Source organism: Macadamia integrifolia, unplaced genomic scaffold, assembly GCF_013358625.1.
Source record: "Macadamia integrifolia cultivar HAES 741 unplaced genomic scaffold, SCU_Mint_v3 scaffold170, whole genome shotgun sequence".
Classification (NCBI taxonomy): domain Eukaryota; kingdom Viridiplantae; phylum Streptophyta; class Magnoliopsida; order Proteales; family Proteaceae; genus Macadamia; species Macadamia integrifolia.
In genome coordinates this window covers 461,417-480,670 of record NW_024868316.1, presented here as the reverse complement: position 1 = coordinate 480,670, position 19,254 = coordinate 461,417, and the positions used below count along the sequence as shown (strand labels likewise).

Sequence of the window (19,254 nt, the reverse complement as noted above, 5' to 3'; positions counted from 1 at the left end):
TTTAGAATGTCTATTTTTATACTTATATGCATCTTAGACCTTATCGGATCCATGTAGCTGACCCCATCAAGTTGGGATAAGGTTATGGTTGTTGTTGTTGTTGTGTCCTGGTTTACCACAATGATGACATATACATACTGCTTCTGAACTGTCTAAAGAGTTCCTAGTAAATTGTCCCTTATTACCACCATTACCTATGCCACGTGAAGTTCCTCGATTATTACCTTGTGCTGCAAGTGTGGAGTTTTCCACTGGAGTGGAATCTTGAGAATTCTCTCGAGATACCCGTAAGACTCGGGAAAAGGTATCTGCAAGAGATGCCACCTTGTCACCTCTAAGGATCTGAGAATGAATAGAGTCATATTCTATTCCAAGACCTCCCAAAAATCCTATAACTGCAAGTTGCTCTCACTGGTCTTGCATCTTCTTCACATCACTACTAATAGGGAGAAGAGAATTCAGCTCTTCATACATCCTCTTGAAATCAACAAAGTACTGAGTTAGAGGCCGACCCTTCCTATAATCAGATAAAAGTCCTGAGACAGTTCATAGATACGAGAAAGGTTGTTCTGTCCAGAATACAGAACATTCAAATAGTCCCACAGCTCTTTCACAGATCAATATGAGTAACAACATCAACTATGGAGTTATCCATTGAGTTCAATAGCTGTCCAAAAATATGTGCATCAACTGTATCCCATGTAGTATCATTAGCAGATTTTTCCTTTGTTAGGTGATCCTGCTGATCTCAACCAGTCAAAACAAGCTGCATAATTTTCTTCCATTGGTAGAAATTGGCAGCTCCTAAAAGTTTCTTTTCTGTAATTTTATGTGATGATGAAGACATCACCTCAGTAACAACTTTCTTCCCTTTTGTGTCAGCCATTAGTGCACACAGAACGAATCAATCTATCTAACTTCCTTTGTTAGATCACACAAGTTCAAGAAAATAGCAGACAATCTTTAATAAAAGGTAACAACCAAAGGGGAATTGGCACAGATGTCAAAACCCTAATATACCAACAGTGGATTGAAGACTAAAACCCGAAGGAATAGCAGCAAATAGTACCCAAAAAGCAGCAAGATAGTGCCCAAATCAGTACCCAAATCAGTACCCAAAGTCTAGTAAATAGTACCTAAAACAGTACCCAAACAGTAGCCAAAATCCACCAAATATAGCCCAACCGAGGAGGAGAGAGAAAAACCCTGCGCAGGGTTTTAGAGAAGTACCTGCGGCTTGCTGTTCTGGGCGCATAATGGACTGAGCTTCTGATCGAGTGAAGGTCTTCCCAAGGCAACAAAGACTTCCAAATTTGGTTGACTTCTGACGGCTGGTTTGTAAGTTACTTCAGTTCTTGATGTCAGTTCCAGGAGAGAGAAACGTCAGCCAAGAAACAATCTTCAATCCAAAAATCCCAATCCATAAATTTTCTTCTAACAATTTGAGTTAATCCCTTCATACATGCGACTGATTTCAACCATCAGTCCTGCATACACATTCCAAAAAAAATAGGGGATGAAAACATCCCCTCTAAAAGAGCCGCGAGCTTCTTAGGGGAGAAACCAAAAATCGAGAGCTATTCTTTACCTTATTTTCTAAACAGTAGGTTATAAAATAGGGTTGTTTATTGATTTAAGGATCATACCAGCTCTAATACCATGTAAAAATAAAATAAAGAAAATAGAAAAAGACCGAGAGGGAGAAAGAGAGAGTCGAACTTGAGGAAATAGCATATTCAATCGTGTGATTGCTTTTGCCCTCATCTTCTCATTAAATAGCTAACATTCTATTACAATTACAATAAGATAGTTGTCCTACTACAACTAGGAATATAAAACACAATAGAAGACTACCTTATTAGTTACTGACTTATAGGAAACTAATACGAGTCCTAGTACAACTAGGACTCCTATTTACTAGGAATCTTGACTAACAGAAAGGAGGAGTCTATGCAACTCACAGACTCCTCCTTTCCTCTCCTACGATAACTTCTAACAAGGTGCATCCTTCTCTATTGAAGAAATGGCTATGCTTCGTCGTATGTTAACTCAAATGAGATCCTCTACTGTTGCTGCTGTTGCTGCCTCCTCTTTATTAAGAATTACTGCCTCCCACTCAACCCACTCAACCCACTCAGGTACTATAGTTTGTGGTCATAGTGCATCTGTAGCCTCTCGGTCCTGGACAATTGACTTTGGGGCTACTGATCACATGACCTATTTGCCCACCTTTTTTTCTACCTATTGTCCCTCTTCAGGTAATACCAAAGTTCATGTTGTTGATGGTTCCCTTTCACCTATTACTGGTTCGGGTTCCATTCAGTGCTTTCTACGTTGTCATTATCTTTTGTGTTACATGTTCCTAAGTTTTCTATTAATTTAGTATCAATTGGTAGAATTAATAAGGATTTGAACTGTAAAGTCACTTTCTTTCCTACTCACTGTGTTTCAGGACTTGGTGACGGGGGTAACGATTGGCAATGGTAGAATGAGTGGTGGTCTCTATTATCTAGAATCCCAGACACTGGTCCCTCACGGGCTTTACATATTTCATTTAATTTGGCACTCCCAAAACTTTTGGGTTGGCATTGATGACTGGGTCACACCCCATGGGGCATTTTATCTAGATTATTTCGTCATTAGTTAGAAACTGTATTATGGACCAGTAGTTGATTTGTGATGCGTGTGTTTTGGTAAAACAAACTCGGAATGTTTATCCTCTTTCTGATAATAGAAGTACTGTTCCTTTTGCTTTAATTCATTTTGATGTTTAGGGCCTTGCCCGTTGTGACTCTGTTTCCGGCTATAGATATTGTCACTTTTATTGATTGCAATACTCGTTCTACTTGGATTTATTTAGTGTATCATAAGAGAAGTTTATCAGTGCTTTCGGGAATTTTATTGCATGGTTTGTACAAGTTTGGTGCTAAAATCAATGTCCTGCGTACTGATAATGGGAAGCAATATATGGATGGTTCTTTTCAGTCCTACCTAGCTGATCATGGGATTATCCATCAGATCAGTTGTGTGGTTACCCTGGAGCAGAATAGGGTGGCTGAATGTAAGAGTCGTTTACTTGAAGTTGCTTGCTCCTTGATGTTTGAGATGCAAGTCCTACTCCCTATTGGAGTGGGGTTGTCCTTAATGCTGCCTACCTCATCAACTAGATGTCTTCACATGTGCTTAGTTTTAAGATCCTCATTGAGTTATTATTTGGGTCTCGTACTTTTGTTGTTCCTCCTAAGATGTTTGATTGTATTTGTTTCATTTGTTATCATTAGGTTCTAGGCAAGCTCGACCATTGTGGACTCCGGTGTATTTTTGTGGGCTATTCTCCACTCAGAAGGGCTACCAATGCTATCATCTAGATTATCGATGGCTCTTTGGGTCCATAGATGTGATTTTTTGTGAGACAGAGACGTACTTTCCACTTTTATTGATTGCAATACTCGTTTTACTTGGATTTATTTAGTGCATCATAAGAGAAGCTTTTTAGTGCTTTCGGGAATTTTATTGCATGGTTTGTACACAGTTTGGTGCTAAAATCAATATCATGCATACTAATAATGGGAAGGAATATATGGATGGTTCTTTTTAGTCCTACCTAGTTGATCATGGGATCATCCATCAGATCATTTGTGTGGTTACCCCGGAGCAAAATGGGGTGTTTGAACTTAAGAGTCGTCATTTACTTGAAGTTGCTTGCTCCTTGATGTTTGAGATCTAAGTCCTGCTACCTATTGGAGTGGGGTTGTCCTTAATGCTGCCTACCTCATCAACTAGATGTCTTCACATGTGCTTAGTTTTAAGATCCTCATTGAGTTGTTATTTGGGTCTTGTACTTTTGTTATTCCTCTCAAGGTGTTTGATTGTGTTTGTTTCGTTTGTTATTATCAGGTTCCAGGCAAGCTCGACCATCGTGGACTTCGGTGTATTTTTGTGGCTATTCTCCCACTCAGAAGGGCTACCAATGCTATCATCTAGCTTATCGACGGCTCTTTGTGTCCATAGATGTGATCTTTTGTGAGATCGAGATGTACTTTCCACCTTTAGGGGGAGTTATCTGGTTGTGAAGAGGTGATTCAAATTCTTACTTTTAATTGTCATTTCCTTACCATAGATGATGGTGCTATTCAGAGGTATATTGAAAACATTAATACCGATTTAAAGGCTCCCATTGATCCATCGGTTACTGTTCAGGGGCAGCAGGAGACTCCCATTTAGGGGGAGGAACAGATTCAGCAGAAAGCACAGGATGGTCCAGTGATACAGGTATTCTCTCGCAAAAAAAGGAGAGCTGACACTATCACTCATACTACCACTACTACTCCGTCGCTTCCTGATCCTAAGTCTCCTCTCCTAGGTATAACCTTTCCTCTTACTTTTGATTAGTCTCTTGATGTTCCTATTGCTCATTAAAAATGTAATAGGACTCATACCCAACATCCAATTTCCAAAGTGGTGTCATACAATGCTCTTTCCCCATCATATCATGTATTTGTATCTTTCTTGTCCTCTATTCCTAAAACCTGGCAGGAGGCAAATGCAGAACCTAAGTGGAAGGAGGCAATGAATGAGGAGATGAGAGCTCTTCACAAGAATAACACATAGGATCTGGTTGTTCTTCCCCTGCAAAAGCAACCAGTTGGCTATAAATAATTGTTCACGGTCAAGCATAATGTTAATGGGGCTGTGGATAGATACAAGGCAAGATTGGTGGCAAAGGGCTTTACTCAGACGTATGAAATTGACTACCAAGAGACTTTTGCCCCTATGGCAAAAATGAAAACTGCTCAAGTTATCATCTCCTATGCAGTGAACCAAGGATGGGAGTTACAACAACTAGATGTCAAAAATGCCTTTCTTCATAGAGAGCTAGCTGAAGAAGTATATATGGACAGTCCACCAGGATACTCTAGTCAAGAAAAACAAGGCCATAGTTTAAACTTTAAAGTATCGGTACGTATTGTACTATATCGGCCGATATGTATCGGTATCAGCCCTTACCGATATGATACATAGAAATTTTGAAATCCTTTTGTATCGATATGTATCATTCGAATAGTAGCACATCAATACACCACCGATACTATACGTTACGCATCGATACATACCAATACTCTATGAAAAATTAAAAATCAAGGTGAAATGTACGTTTCGGTATGTATCGGTATGTATTGGTATGTATTGATACGGTCATATAATGGCCAATATGGATCATTTTTTCAGAAAAACACAATTTTTTTAGGGGTTTTTGTTCCAAAGATGTTGCCAGCCATTTTTTTCTCTAACTAAAGTGGAAATACAAGGATTTTACAATTATGGGACAACTACAAACCTTGGATTCTTAGTGCGATACTCTCAATTTAGCGTTTATGCATAATACATGTTATATATAACTTTTTTTAACTATTTTTTTTATGTAAAAGTATATAAAAAAGTGTTTCCTATCCATTTATATGCATATTTTTAGTATATCTTAGTGTATTTCCAATACGTATCTTAATTTTGGCCGAATGATACAGCGACTGACACCGATATTTTAATCCTTGGTCTTAGCCACTAGGGGTGTCAATCTGTCTGGCTGGACCAGTCTCGGTCGGGCCTAACCGGGCCTGGCGGTGTGAAATCCTTGCATCGTGAATGCCCGTTTACTTAAACGGGCCTGGGTTTGGGAGGCATAATACAATTTGTAATCAGGCTAGTCAGTGTCAGGCTTTAATCGGGCTACCTTAAACGGGCCTTAAACAGGCTATGGGCCTATTTGATTCTAAACGGGCTCTAAACGAGCTCTAGACGGGCATACCCTAAAATCATTTTTTAAGCGGATTAAACTATTGGCTTTACAATTTAAGCATTTTTCTTTGAATTTAAGAAGATAAGATTCTTAGATAGGTATTTACAATTTAAGCATTACTCATATTTTGTAGTATTAGTGGTAAAATAGGTATTTACAATTTTAACATTTTTCTAAAGGGGGTCGGGTTGGTTGGGCTAAGTGAGTCGGTTCTAACGGGCTACTTAAGTGAGTCGGGCCGGTCGGGCGCTTGACGGGCTACAAAAGTGAGTCGGGCAGGTCGGGCGCCTGACAGGCTACAACTCTGCACCGTAAACGCCCGTTTGATAAACGGGCCAGTTCGGGTTGGGCCTTAAGCGAGTCGGGCTGGGTCGGGCCTACTAGTGCAGGCTCAAGATTGACACCCCTACTAGCCACTATATCAGGTGTACATTATAACCCTGAAACCTACAGGAATGGGCTCAAACATAATTTAAATCGTAGGCTTTAGAAGTAGGTAAGAGCTGATTGCTTGATTTTTCACTTGGCTTTTGGTGTGAAATATTGGTACTGAATTTTAGACTTGGCTCTTAGTGAAACATTGATTATCGTAATATTTATTTATTTAATTAATTTTTTTTTTCAGTTATGAAGATGAGGGCATGAATATTATGAAATTGGAAGCTGAAAATTATTTGACACTGAAATAACTGATCTGTATGAACAATCCTTCTCTTTCAGGTGTCATTACCCTTTCATCAGGGGGTACTATTTTAAGAGCATGGAACCTTCCTGATGGGCAGATGGTGTGGGAGTCTCTCCTTCAGGGTTCAAAACCCTCCAAGACATTTCTATTGGTTAGTATATGAGGTCCTATGATATAACTACCTGTGCTCTCTGATGAACATTTTATGTGGTAATTAATCTAATTAACTGTTTTTTATCTCTCTCTCTCTCTCTCCTGCTTTGTCTGTTGAATAATGTGCCATGCAGGGTCTATTGGTCCTTAAACTTTGTGGATATGTTGTCTACATCATCACCTAGACATGCGTTGATTTTTAATCAAATCCAACACCGTCATATCTCAGTAGTGCTTTGAAACTTGTTTAAAATGGTCAATTCTGTTTGAAAACAAGGGGAGAAGCCCCACATCAGACATGGTGGGTTATACAATTGAGATAGGAGACAAAGTCAACATATAGCCCATGCAGGGAATTCCCCATACATCTAATGATTAGAATGACCAAAGCATCACTTTGCGAAGTTCTCAAATGCAAGTTAAATCTTGCAGATGAACTTCAAAGTGGATAAGAACAACATAATTTTTGCTTTCGGTAGACGATGTCTCCATACTTTTTCAAGCATTAATGGAGAGGTTCTTTGGAAGAGAGAGTTGACCGCAGAGAGGTTAGCTAAGTTTGTTGTTTGATGTGTTAAGTGTTTTTTTGTTTCCTTGACAATCTCCGGGCTCAATGTCTCCTTATTAGCTATTCTGTGCTACTATTCCTGCAGCTTAGAGATTCAGCGAATCTTTCAGCATGTTGACTGTGTTATCATATATGCTGTAGGATTTGTTGGTTCATCAGAGTTTCATACATACCAGATTAATGCTAAAACTGGAGAATTACTTGAGCATAGGAGTGCAGCTTTTCTTGGTGGCTTTTCCGGAGAAATCTTATTTGTCTCTAATGACATACTCGTGATGTTGGACTCCACTGGGTCAAATGTGGTGGTAATAAGCTATCGGGATGGAGAGATCAGCTTTCACCAGTCACATATTCCAGATCTTCTTCCAGGTTCTCTTGGGGTGGCAAGAATATTGCCTACAAAGCTTACCGGGGTATTTGCACTAAAAGCAGATTCTTTTGCAGTGTTCCTTAGACTGTTGGGGGAAAACAAGCTAGAAGTGGTAGTGAAAATTAATTATCCAGTAGCTTTTAGTGATCCTATTTTGTTCTTTGAGGGCCAAAATGCTTTTGCATTGGTTCGACATGAAGGAAGTAGGACTCAGCTCCAAGTGAAGCTTGAAAATGACTGGACCAGTAATTTACTTGAGGAAAGCTTTGAAATAGATCCTCAAAGGGGCCTCGTACAGAAGGTTTTCATCAACAGCTATATACGAACAGATGGGTCTAATGGGTTTAGGGCCTTGGCTGTCATGGAAGATCATTCGCTTCTGTTGCTACAACAGGGAGAGATTGTGTGGAGTAGGGGAGATGGGCTTGCTTCGGTTATTGATGTGACAACTTCAGAACTTCCTGTGGAAAAGGATGGAGTATCAGTTGCTAAAGTGGAACACAACCTCTTTGAATGGCTGAAGGTATGCTCTTCATTTTGGTGATTCCTTATAATAAAACTAGCTTTACTGCAGTTCCATGAACTCATCAAGTAAATTCAGTCCACCCCCTGCTTGTTGAGGATCATTGGGCATGACCATTTTTACCTTTCAGAAGATCCAAAATTACTTCTTAATTTTATGCATTAAAAATGACCTGATTAAATGTGAACTCTTGGTGACCTTTTGAAATAAGTACACCGACTTAATTTAGGCCTTATAAGAAGTGCTTTTCCTATTAACTGTGGGAAAATTGGATGTTTAAATCGAAATAGGATGCATTGTTTAATTTTCTCTAGGTATTTGACAAAAAATGTTACTATTTTTGGTGTGCAGATTGTCTGTATTTTTCAACATTCTTACGTCTTGGTCCATTGTCTTGTGAAATGTGGTAGTAGTATCAACTTATGGGTGCTTCTAAAGTATGTCAGTTGCCTCCAATTTTCTTTCTTGACTTTTAATCCAGAGTTTTGCGATGATTCCTTTGACAGGGAGAAAAGGTTCTGATAGTATTGCCTTTTCTTTTGGGGGTTCCCACCCTTCCTCCCCCTACCCAAAAGAAGATAAATAATAAATAAAATAAATTCATTAATTATCATTCAGTAATGAATGAAATTTGATGAAAAGGTGCAGGCCTGTTATTTAATTAGTTGCTTTCTGGATTACCTCCTTAACTTCATAGATTTCCCCTCCTAAGCTTTCCACCGTCAGCATCCACCTTCATGGGTTACATTCTTGAAAGGCAAATATATTCTTTTGATTGTTGGAAATGTCAGTTATTTTTTTAGAAACTGGGCATCTTGGCCACTGAGGAGATGAGGGAAATGCCAACGATGTGACGGAACTAGGAATTCTGTTGTTTTACTGTCAGAAGTCTGTTTACTGTTATATTCTATGATGCATTTGTACTTATGTTTGAAGACTTTCCTACTTAAAAGATAAGTTTATACTGTGCCCCTTTTGCTACTTCCATCCTGACATGGTTTTGTTGTATTATGCTGTGAAAGGGACACATGCTAAAGCTTAAAGGTACTTTATGTAGAAACGCAACCCTAAAACGATGCAGAAGATAATGGAAAAACAAAACAAACAATGCACACGGATTTTACGAGGTTCGGTGAAAGGGACCCCTACCCAAACAATGAAAGGGACCGCCGTCCTGCCTGTCTAGATGCTACACCAGTACTCCCTGGATTAAACTGCGACGGAATACAAGACATCATACACCAACACTTTAATGCTTGCAAGCCCTGATGACATAGCGGCTATACAAGGTATGAGGTTGAAAAGCTCTGAGAAGAGCAAGATGACGAGAGACTACAATGGCTTTCGAAAGCTTTTGATAGTACTCACTAGAGCAGGGAAGCTTTTCGCTCTGCACACAGGGGATGGACGGGTTGTTTGGTCTCTTTTACTACCTTCTCTTCGTAAATCAGAAGCCTGTCAGTATCCCACCGGCCTTAATATATATCAATGGCAGGTTCCTCATCATCATGCGATGGATGAGAATCCATCTATTCTTGTTGTCGGGAGATGTGGGCTTGGTTCCGATGCTCAGGGTTTACTCTCATTTGTTGATTCGTATACTGGGAAAGAGCTAAATTCTTTGAGCCTTGCTCATTCCATAGCTCAGGTTATCCCACTGCCATTTACAGATTCAGCAGAGCAGAGGCTTCACCTGCTTATAGATGTAGGTGGGCTTGCACATTTATATCCCTGAACATTTGAGGCCTTTAAAATCTTTCTAAGTGAACTTCCAAACATATATTGGTATTCTGTTGAAGCTGAGAAAGACATTATTAGAGGGCATGCCACATAGCAACTGCATGACAGATAAGTTCTGCTTTAACACTCGAGAATTGAGGTCTATTGTATTCCCTTCGGAATTAGAGAAGATTATTTCAACTGCAACAAGAAAATTGAACGAGGTCTGGTTTCTTTTTTCTGTATTATGCTTTTATTCTTCCCCTGGTGCAATTTTCTTGCTGTTACGGTGTTACAAATATCTTCTTTTTATGTTTGTGCCTATAAACCATATTGTAAATATATTGTTATTTAGGCCTCCCGGTTCTTCTTGGTAGCTTATTCCTTATTGGTTGAGGTAGTCTTGGCTCAATGGTATTTCAGTTTGCTTAAAATGGAGTATGGTGTGAGATTTGTAGAAGACAACACAGTATTGCATTTTTATTAGTGAACAGTTCAAATTCTCACAATAAAAAACCTTAGTGTGTTTGTGTTCTCAATCGCCTACTCCTCTGATATGATAAAATTATTTTAAATTTGCAAGCTTCAACATATATGAAACTAGTTAAGGATTTCTTTTTTCCGCTATGTTTGTTAATCAATTGTATTAATAAGAAAGAAGCAGGGGAACAGTCTCAGTATATAAGGTGAATGACATCAGATGTACACCTAACTTCTTATTGTCAGATTCACAAAATGCACAGGAAACTTGAAACCCCTAAAGCCTAAATATTAAGTACTAGAAAATATGAGCCTCTGACCCATTCAACCATGGATCCAAGTAACAAATTCTAATTGTCTGCAAAAAGCAATCAAAATAATATATGGCCATGGATATCAAGAACCTTCATTGATGATATTTGACATGTATTATTTATGCATGCTTCTGCTGGTCATGGAGAGGAAGGACCTTGGTGGGTTCAACCAGTGATGAGGGATGATTTGTGTGTGCATGAAAATTATGAAATATTGAAATACATATAACTGTGTAGAAGTATATAAATAGTACCTGAATGCAATGTAATTATTGCTCCGATTTTGTTCAATAGCAATCTGGTTAAATGTTTTAACTTGGATGCATAATGATTCCCTTGTTACATGTGTTGCAGTTACCCATGCTTAATATACTAGCTGTAAGTCTTTTTATTATTTATCTCTAGGTGGTTCATCCACAAGCAAAAATAATAGAAGATCACGATGTGATGTTCAAATATATATCCAGAAACCTGCTCTTCGTGGCTACTGTTGCACCTAAGGCCTACTTTGCAATTGGATTAGTGACCCCAGAAGATTCTTGGTTAGTCATCTATCTGATCGATACTGTAACTGGTCGAATATTGCACTGTATGACGCACCTTGGTTCACAGGGGCCTGTTCATTCTGTAAGTGTGCTTATCTTCAGGCATTTGTTAGAGTAAGGAGTAAGGACTGATTTTTTCACTCATGCCATTGTTCTGTCTGAAGGTCTTTAGTGAGAACTGGGTTGTGTACCATTACTTCAATCTCAGAGCATACAAATATGAGATATCAGTGATTGAGAACCATGATCAGTCTCGGGCGGTAAGCATCTACATCCCTTTTTGTACTTCCTATTTGTTATTCCAGATTAATCCCTTTATTTATTTGTTTGTTTGGGAAGGAGGGATGGGGCAATTAGATTAATCCAGTGCTTTCCAAATTGACTACTGTCCACGGGATAACACTGATGTTTGGAAGCTTTTCCTTGGAAAGCACAATCTTACTTCACCTATTTCTTCATATTCTTGGCCAGAAGTGGTGAAGAAATCCCAGAGTTACTTCTTCACCCATTCTGTGAAAACAATGGCAGTGACATCCACAGCCAGGGGTATAACCTCTAAGCAGCTTCTTATTGGTACCATTGGTGATCAGGTCAGCTGAAATGTGAAAAAAATCCTGATTTCTGAGTGGCACATGTATTTTTCATTACTTAATAGAATTTTGTGTTCTGCAGGTGCTGGCATTTGATAAACATTATCTAGATCCTCGACGATCAATCAATCCCACTCAAGCAGAGAAAGAAGAAGGAATTATACCTCTGACAGATTCACTGTCAATTATTCCTCAGGTAAGCTACACTCTTCCCTGGTACTTAAGATTATTCCGCAGTGACAGTTGATCTGTTTCATTTTAATATACATGTCAAATTCTTTGATCATGAAGGTGTATTTACAGATTTAATATATATTGATCTACTGGTAACTTAATCGGGTAGGGAATGTAGTTGGCAAATACAGCAATATTTGGCATGATTTCTGATTCTCTGGAGTGATTCATATGGGAGCACTTTTTGGATGCTTTTTAGTGATTCTAATAGTAAGCAAGCATCTACTGTAAATGATCCACACAAAAATAGAGAAGTGATTATGATTATTAGGGTTGAGAAAAAAATTCATTTCTAATAAACCACTTTGAAACAGCTAAAATTAGAAGAATCACTCTTGTGAAACAATTTTTTTTTTCTCTTAATGCAATTTTGGTCAGATTTTTTCAAATGTAAAACGCTTGAAATCTGGTGAAGACAAAAAATTATGAAGACTGTGACTATATTGAAAGTAGAAATTTTAGGGGTTCATGTAGGAAACTTTCTCCCACCAAATCTTCTTATCAGAATGTCGTATAATGCTTTATAAATTGTTTGAGAAAGTGGGCTATTTGAATAATAGGTACCATTGGGAATTTGAAGGGAAAGGCCTGCATAAAATTTGACATGTGGCCTATTATTAGTTTCTCAGTTCAATATCTATCAAATGGTCTGAATGCCAAATCGTCTTGTCCACATGGCAAAAAATAGAGGGTTTAGTAAAGCAGGCCTGGTTTAAATTTGGACCAGAATTTAATATAGGTTTGGGTTAGGCCTTACCTTTTGAGTTTATCATTTAGTGGACCTTTTTTATAAGCCTGTATTTGGGGTTTGAAATTAATAAACCCAAAAATTAAAAGCCAATCCCAAACCTATATTAAACTATGTCCCAAATTAATTTAAAACTGTTACACCCATGCCCAAAAACCCGAACTAATTTCAACTTTTGGACCTAGGTGATGCAATCAGGTGACAACCACTAGTAATTTATGGATTTGTCCGGCTCATTGTATAGAAGGACTATAAACCATTGAAGGAGTTAAGGTATGTACTTTACCATTGAAGAGAATTTTCCCGGACCTTATTAATGAAATATACCAAGAGGTGGGCCCACACACCAAAAACACCTTGAGAAGGCCCCACTCAACTTAAGGACCCATTTCCTCACAAGGGTGACTAGTTCAGCCTTCACCGGCTGATGGAGCATCCACCGGTGAACACCCTCCGGTAAGAATACTGGCCAAAATCGGGTTATTTTGCCGTGGGACCCGGGTCTTCGCACCCATGCACATCAAACCCCAATAGTTGGGACAACCTATTGGGGAATAGATTAATGTATCCGGACACCCTAAGGTGGGCCCGTTAGTGCCGAATAGCGGAATTACTCGGTATTGGGTAAAAACCCATTTATTCCCCAAACAACCCTTAATGTGACTTAAGTGGCTATAAATAGGACTCTTACCATTCATTTCTTCTCCTACAAAAAGAGAAACAAGGAAAGGGAGAAAAAAGGAGGAGGAGGAGAAGGAAGGCAAGGGAGGAGGAAGAAGAGGGAAGCAAAGGGAGCACCTACCATTGAAAGTAAGTTCCTCTCTCTCTCTCTCTCATACCCCATCTTGACCTAGGCTAGGTTGGTGAAAAATCCAAATCAAAATCCCTCTACCCACATACCCAATCTACAAGTTGAATGGGGGATTTTGGTGTACGGGACCTAATCAAGCAAGTTAATCATTCACCATTGAGTGTGAATGCATCTTATATGAAAAGCCCCAAATTTGGAAACCCAAAACCCTAGGATTTGGGAATTTGCCAAGTCCTCTACAACTAGTTATCCCAAACCCAAAATTAGGTTGGGGAAAATGAAATTAAATACATGAATAATTGATTTGAGTGATCACACAAGCAATTGATGGTCACTACATGAACCCCCCCAACCGATATTCCTCAATTTAGGTTAACCTAGACTTGAAAAAATGGGGATTTGAGTCTATCTTATGACTCTATGTAAATTAACCCACCAATTACACTAAACTTAAGCTAGGTGATGTGTGTGTGTATATAACCTACATGCAAACCCACCCTAAAATCACAAAACCTAAGTTATAAACCATACAAAAGAGGGAGAAATGGAGTTGGAAATGGCACTACACTCGAAACCACACATACACACAATCAGACAAAGGGGCCACAAGGCCTATGGGGCTGATCTGGGCAAGAAAACCCCGGTTTTAACTTCACCGGCTGATGGTCACCGGCCCCGGTGAAGGCAGGGACCATCCACTGGTGAAAATATTACAGGATTTGCATCCCTTTCGGATTTGTCCACCGGTGAACTCACCGGTGGATAAGATGAACCATTTTAAAGCTAATTTTTAATCCTTTTATTGGGGCACAGGTCGTAGTGTCCCACTCCCTTATAGATAACCAAATAACCTAAAAACACTATGTGTCCTAACAGTGGAACCGAGAAGTGATGGGAGCACGCAACATGAAACCATCAACTATCTACCGCCATCTAGAACTCGAGGTGACAGGATTTTGTATGCTTTTATGGAATGCTTGCATCATATCGCAAATGTGGGTGAATCATGTCATTTTGCATATTATTATTACCTTGTTCCTTATGGAAAGTGTTGATGTGGCATGAGAATGTGGATTATGATTGTGCATATGTGTGTGTGTGTGTGACTGGGGTGCAGGGTGGCCAACGGTTGGTATCGGTGGCACTGCATACTCAGGGTGGGTGTATGTGTGTGTGTGTGTGTGTGACTGGGGTGCAGGGTGGCCAATGGTTAGTTCCGATGGCACTGCATGCTCAGGGTGAGTGTGTGTGGAGACTGCGGCAGGGTGGCCAACGGTTGGTGCCGGTGGCACTGCATGCTAAGGGTGGGTGTATGTGTGTGTGACTGAGGTGCAAGATAGCCAATGGTTGGTGTCGGTGGCACTGCATGCTCAGGGTGAGTGTGTGAGTATATGTGTGTGTGTGTGTGTGTGTGTGTGTGTGGAGACTGGGGTGCAGGGTGGCCAACGGTTGGTGCCGGTGGCACTGCATGCTTAGGGTGAGTGTGTGTGAGTATGATTAAAATGTGTTGTGGTATACTAGAATGCATTGGGCTAGGATAACCACCCTGGTGCTACAACCCTTTTCAATAGGGGTTTACGTATTGGCTAATCCTCTCATCCGACGGTCCGTGGTTAGGGATGATTTTCGATGACTGAGGTGCGCAGATGCCAGCGTCGTGACAGACCCTCACTCGATGTTTGATTCAGTGACAGGTATACCCTACATGCGATGTTGGATTCGATGTAGTGGTATTATAGGAGGGTTATTAATAGGGGTTTGATGGGTAACGATGTAGTTTATGAACCGGCACGCTCTTGACCCGCAACTAGCTTGTATCCCTGGGGACTGATAACGTACATTCATGACTGGAGATAACACCTAAGTTGCAGTAGCACTTATACCCCTTTGGACTTAGAAATTGTTGCTTAGAAATTGTTTGATAATAAATAGATCATGTTATTGCATTCATATAATTGCATTCATATTGATGTGGTTGGGCATGGATATTTATACTAATGCATCTTCTTGGATTGTTATGATTGCTTGTGTGTGTTACCCCTCACTGGGCTTCGTGGAAGCTCACCCCATTTGTTGCACCCTTTTTAGATGGTGGAACCAGTGTAGAGGCATGCTTGGGACTTCGGTGGCAATGGTAAGGCTTGTGTCTACGAGACACCATGTGGATGGACATGACTTCTTTATTTTCAGTTATTTATTCTTTTGTATTATTTATATTCTTGTAATACCTAGGATCGGAATTCAGATGAATTTTGGTATATGGTAATTATCATTTAATAAATCACCAGTAGTAAAGTAAAGTTTACAAATCTTATATGTGTACTCTAATTTTAGTTGTGATTTTGGGGCATTTACAGATTGGGGTACTGTATCTGTGATCCTGGAGGGTTGGGTTGACTGGATATGGGTGTCTAGTGCCGCATACCTTGGCCTAGAGGAGGCGGGGTGTGACAAAAACGGACCTGCATTATTTAGTAGCTTACAGAAAAGAATGATGGCCATGTGATGCTGGGGCACTTCCTTGGCCTAGGCCAAACCTGTTTGAGAGCCCAACTCGGAACTAGGCCTGAATTGGGATTTGGGTCTAGTAGGATAATTATTTATTTCTTCTAATAATCTTGTAATCTTTTATATTGGAGTTTTAGTTAGATATGTAGGATATAGATTCCCTATTTCATGTTTCCTTGTTGAGTTAGTTTCCCAGCTTTATAGTAGTTTCTATATGTAGGAATCTTTATTTTCTTTAAGGGGTAGAGTTTTCTGTCCGGTATTTGCACTCCTACGCCTACACGAGAGCCAATCAATGCCTCTTATTTAGTTCAATCCATGGGGAATAGGGAGGTCATTTTACAAGGAAGAGAGACAAACACATAGGAGCTGGTGCTGGTGTGGGAGCTACACTCCCAGACAGAAAATTTCCTCCTTTCTTTAAATATGCTTGAAACCAAATGCATTGGACAGATTTGAATAATGGATTGTGTTTGTTTAGAGAAGTTTTCTGTAGTGTGTGCATAGTTGTCAAGGCGTCTAGGCAATTTTGTCTGGATTTGGCGCCTTACTGCCATCGCCTTAATTTTTGCCCCCTCGATGCCTTGGTTCATCTAGGCTCCATACAACTATTATCAATTGTGCACCTATGGCTATGTTTCCTTCCTTCTTCCCCAGCCACCCCACCACCACCCTCCCAAAAAAAAAAATCTATTCAAGTTTCCATTGCTCTCCGGTAAGCTCATCGCTTCATTGTTCCTTCCTTTATTCTGCTCATACCTTGGAGTTAACATACCTACTCTAGGGCAACCTAGCCCCTTGGATCTCCCCCCCAAATCAAGCCCTATTGTGAGAAGCACTTCCAGTTTCAGATCTGGTTTGCTGGTTTCTGCAAGTCCAGTTCCAGATCCATTGTAATAGCTCTCACATTGCTGAACAATCTCCACCTAAAACCCCAAATCGATTGGATCTCCGGGGAAGACGAAATTCACTTTGAACCAGTCTTCCCTGCAGCTGGTTCTGCTGGCTGAGGGTTGAAGAAGATTCAGTTGTGGGTTATTATTTCTAACCCTTATTTTATCCTTGTTTCCAAAGCTACCCTTCCCATCTTCCTTTATCTTCTTTTGTTCATATTTTATAAATCCTTCCAATTTTGTCCACTTACAATAAATCCTACTTCCCTTCTTATCTCAACACTTAGTTAACTACCAAGCTGTCCATTAGTATTCTGATTATTTACAGCTCCACCACTCCCCTTTACAGACTGAAATATTTACGAGTTTTTCATTAGCCAAAACAACCCAGATAGGTGGTTTGAACCTAGGATCACATCAAGAAGTAGGAAACTTTTTTCCCCTTTCTCCCCTTTCTGCTAGCTGTTGTTTGTATTTAAATTTAGAAATAGCAGAAAACAATGAGCGGCATGGAAAATGATTATTCTGTTTAACATGATGGACAACATATGAAAACAATTTGTGAAATGGAAAACTAATCCCTCTCTCTTTTCTCTGCCTGGTCATATATTTCAGTTCATTAAATGATCTTGTTTCTTCCCTTTAAACAATGTACCTATGAAAGAGAAAAATTGGGAAAAGGGAAAAAGGTCTGGTCTATTTGAGCCATTTTATGGTTTTTGTGATCTTGAAAAAGTATAAATTTCCTGTAATGACATGAACCTCATGCCCTAGTGTACTAGGTGGTTTACATGCCTGGAAGAAAAATAGAATAAGTTTATGCTATCAGCTTACAAGATGGATTTGAAAAGGGGGGAAAGGGGTTCTTTTTTTTTTTTCTTTTGGGGGTGGGGGTGGGGGGGAGGAGGAGGATCAGTTTAAAGTGGAAAATCATTACGGTCTGATTCTTGATTCTGAGAGTTGTGTTTTTTTAGTTATTATCTGATATCAAGTTAATTTTTACTGATACACGGATCATTTATGCAGTCATATGTAACACACTCACTGCAAGTGGAACGGCTTCGTGACATTTTAATGGTTCCTGCTAAGCTGGAGTCAACCACCCTTGCCTTTGCATATGGAAATGATCTCTTCTTTACCAGGATTGCACCCTCACGGACTTATGATTCGCTTACAGAGGATTTCAACTATGCTCTGCTTCTAATCACTATAGTTGCACTCATTGCAGCAGTCTTTGTAACATGGGTGCTGTCTGAGAGGAAAGAACTAAGGGAAAAATGGAGGTGAGTCAATCTCTCCTTTTCTGTCCTCTCCTCCGCCAAATTTTTTGTAACGCTCACAACGAATTGCTTTTGACTTTCTTTCCTTTGTTATTCCAGTCTAGGATTGAGAGGACAACCAACTTGTAATACTAATTTTTTTTTCTTCGCTAATTAGTTGCAATCCTTTTTTTTTTTTTGGTGTTATTATATGGCTTAATTTTATTGCAGTTTCTATATTTTGTAAAACTAAAAATGCACAAGAAAACCTCACAGTAGTCTCTAAGAAAATATCTCTTAAAATATGGTGATTCCCCAAATGCCATTGTGTCTCCTATTCCAAGCTGAAAACATCTCCAAAGTGTTGGATGTTCTGCTATGTTCAAAGTTTTAATGACGTCTGTCATGATCTTCAATATGTATTTGAAAGCATTTGAAGTGATTGCAAGAACGGCTGTTCTCCAAATTTGAATAATTTCCATTTGAACATGTCACAAGTGGCTTCTAAGATCATTTCAGCAATTCTATTTCATGCAGTTAAAAATGTAGTTGGGACAGGATTTTGTTTTGAATAGAGTCAACTAATCTCCACTAAGAAAGTCATCACATTGCAATGAGAAGGATATTTCCAATAAGGAAAACTCGTACTAGACAAGGGGGAGGTAATCAAGACTCAGCTTTCTTATGCTTTGGCATCTTGTTAGGAAAGAAACTCAGTGAAGAAATTTTAAAATGCTGGTGTTGGGCATTTGGAGCAGAGCCATAGTTGTCAAGGCATCGCCTAGGCTTTCAGGTGGCCTAGGTTGGTTCTGGGTGATTGTCGCCATTTTTTTTTTTTTTATGTCCCCAATGAAATTTGAACTCATGACTTCTTAATTGTCGCCTTATTGCAAAGCACATCGCTTAAGAGAATACCCCATATTTGAATCCAATAAAAATAGTTTAAAAATCAAATTCCAAAAAGATAAAAAGTCAACCCCCCTTAGCCCATAAACAAAAACTGGATTTCTGGTTGTCAAGGCGATTTTCAACTTTCTAATGCTTGGGTTTTCCTCAA

The 19,254-nt window shown here is 39.4% G+C and overlaps 1 pseudogene; it reads left to right on the top strand.

The window, feature by feature from the left end:
* Positions 1-18,391, top strand: part of LOC122064630 — a 30,824-nt pseudogene extending 12,433 nt beyond the window's left edge.
* The last annotated feature ends 863 nt before the right edge of the window (positions 18,392-19,254 follow it).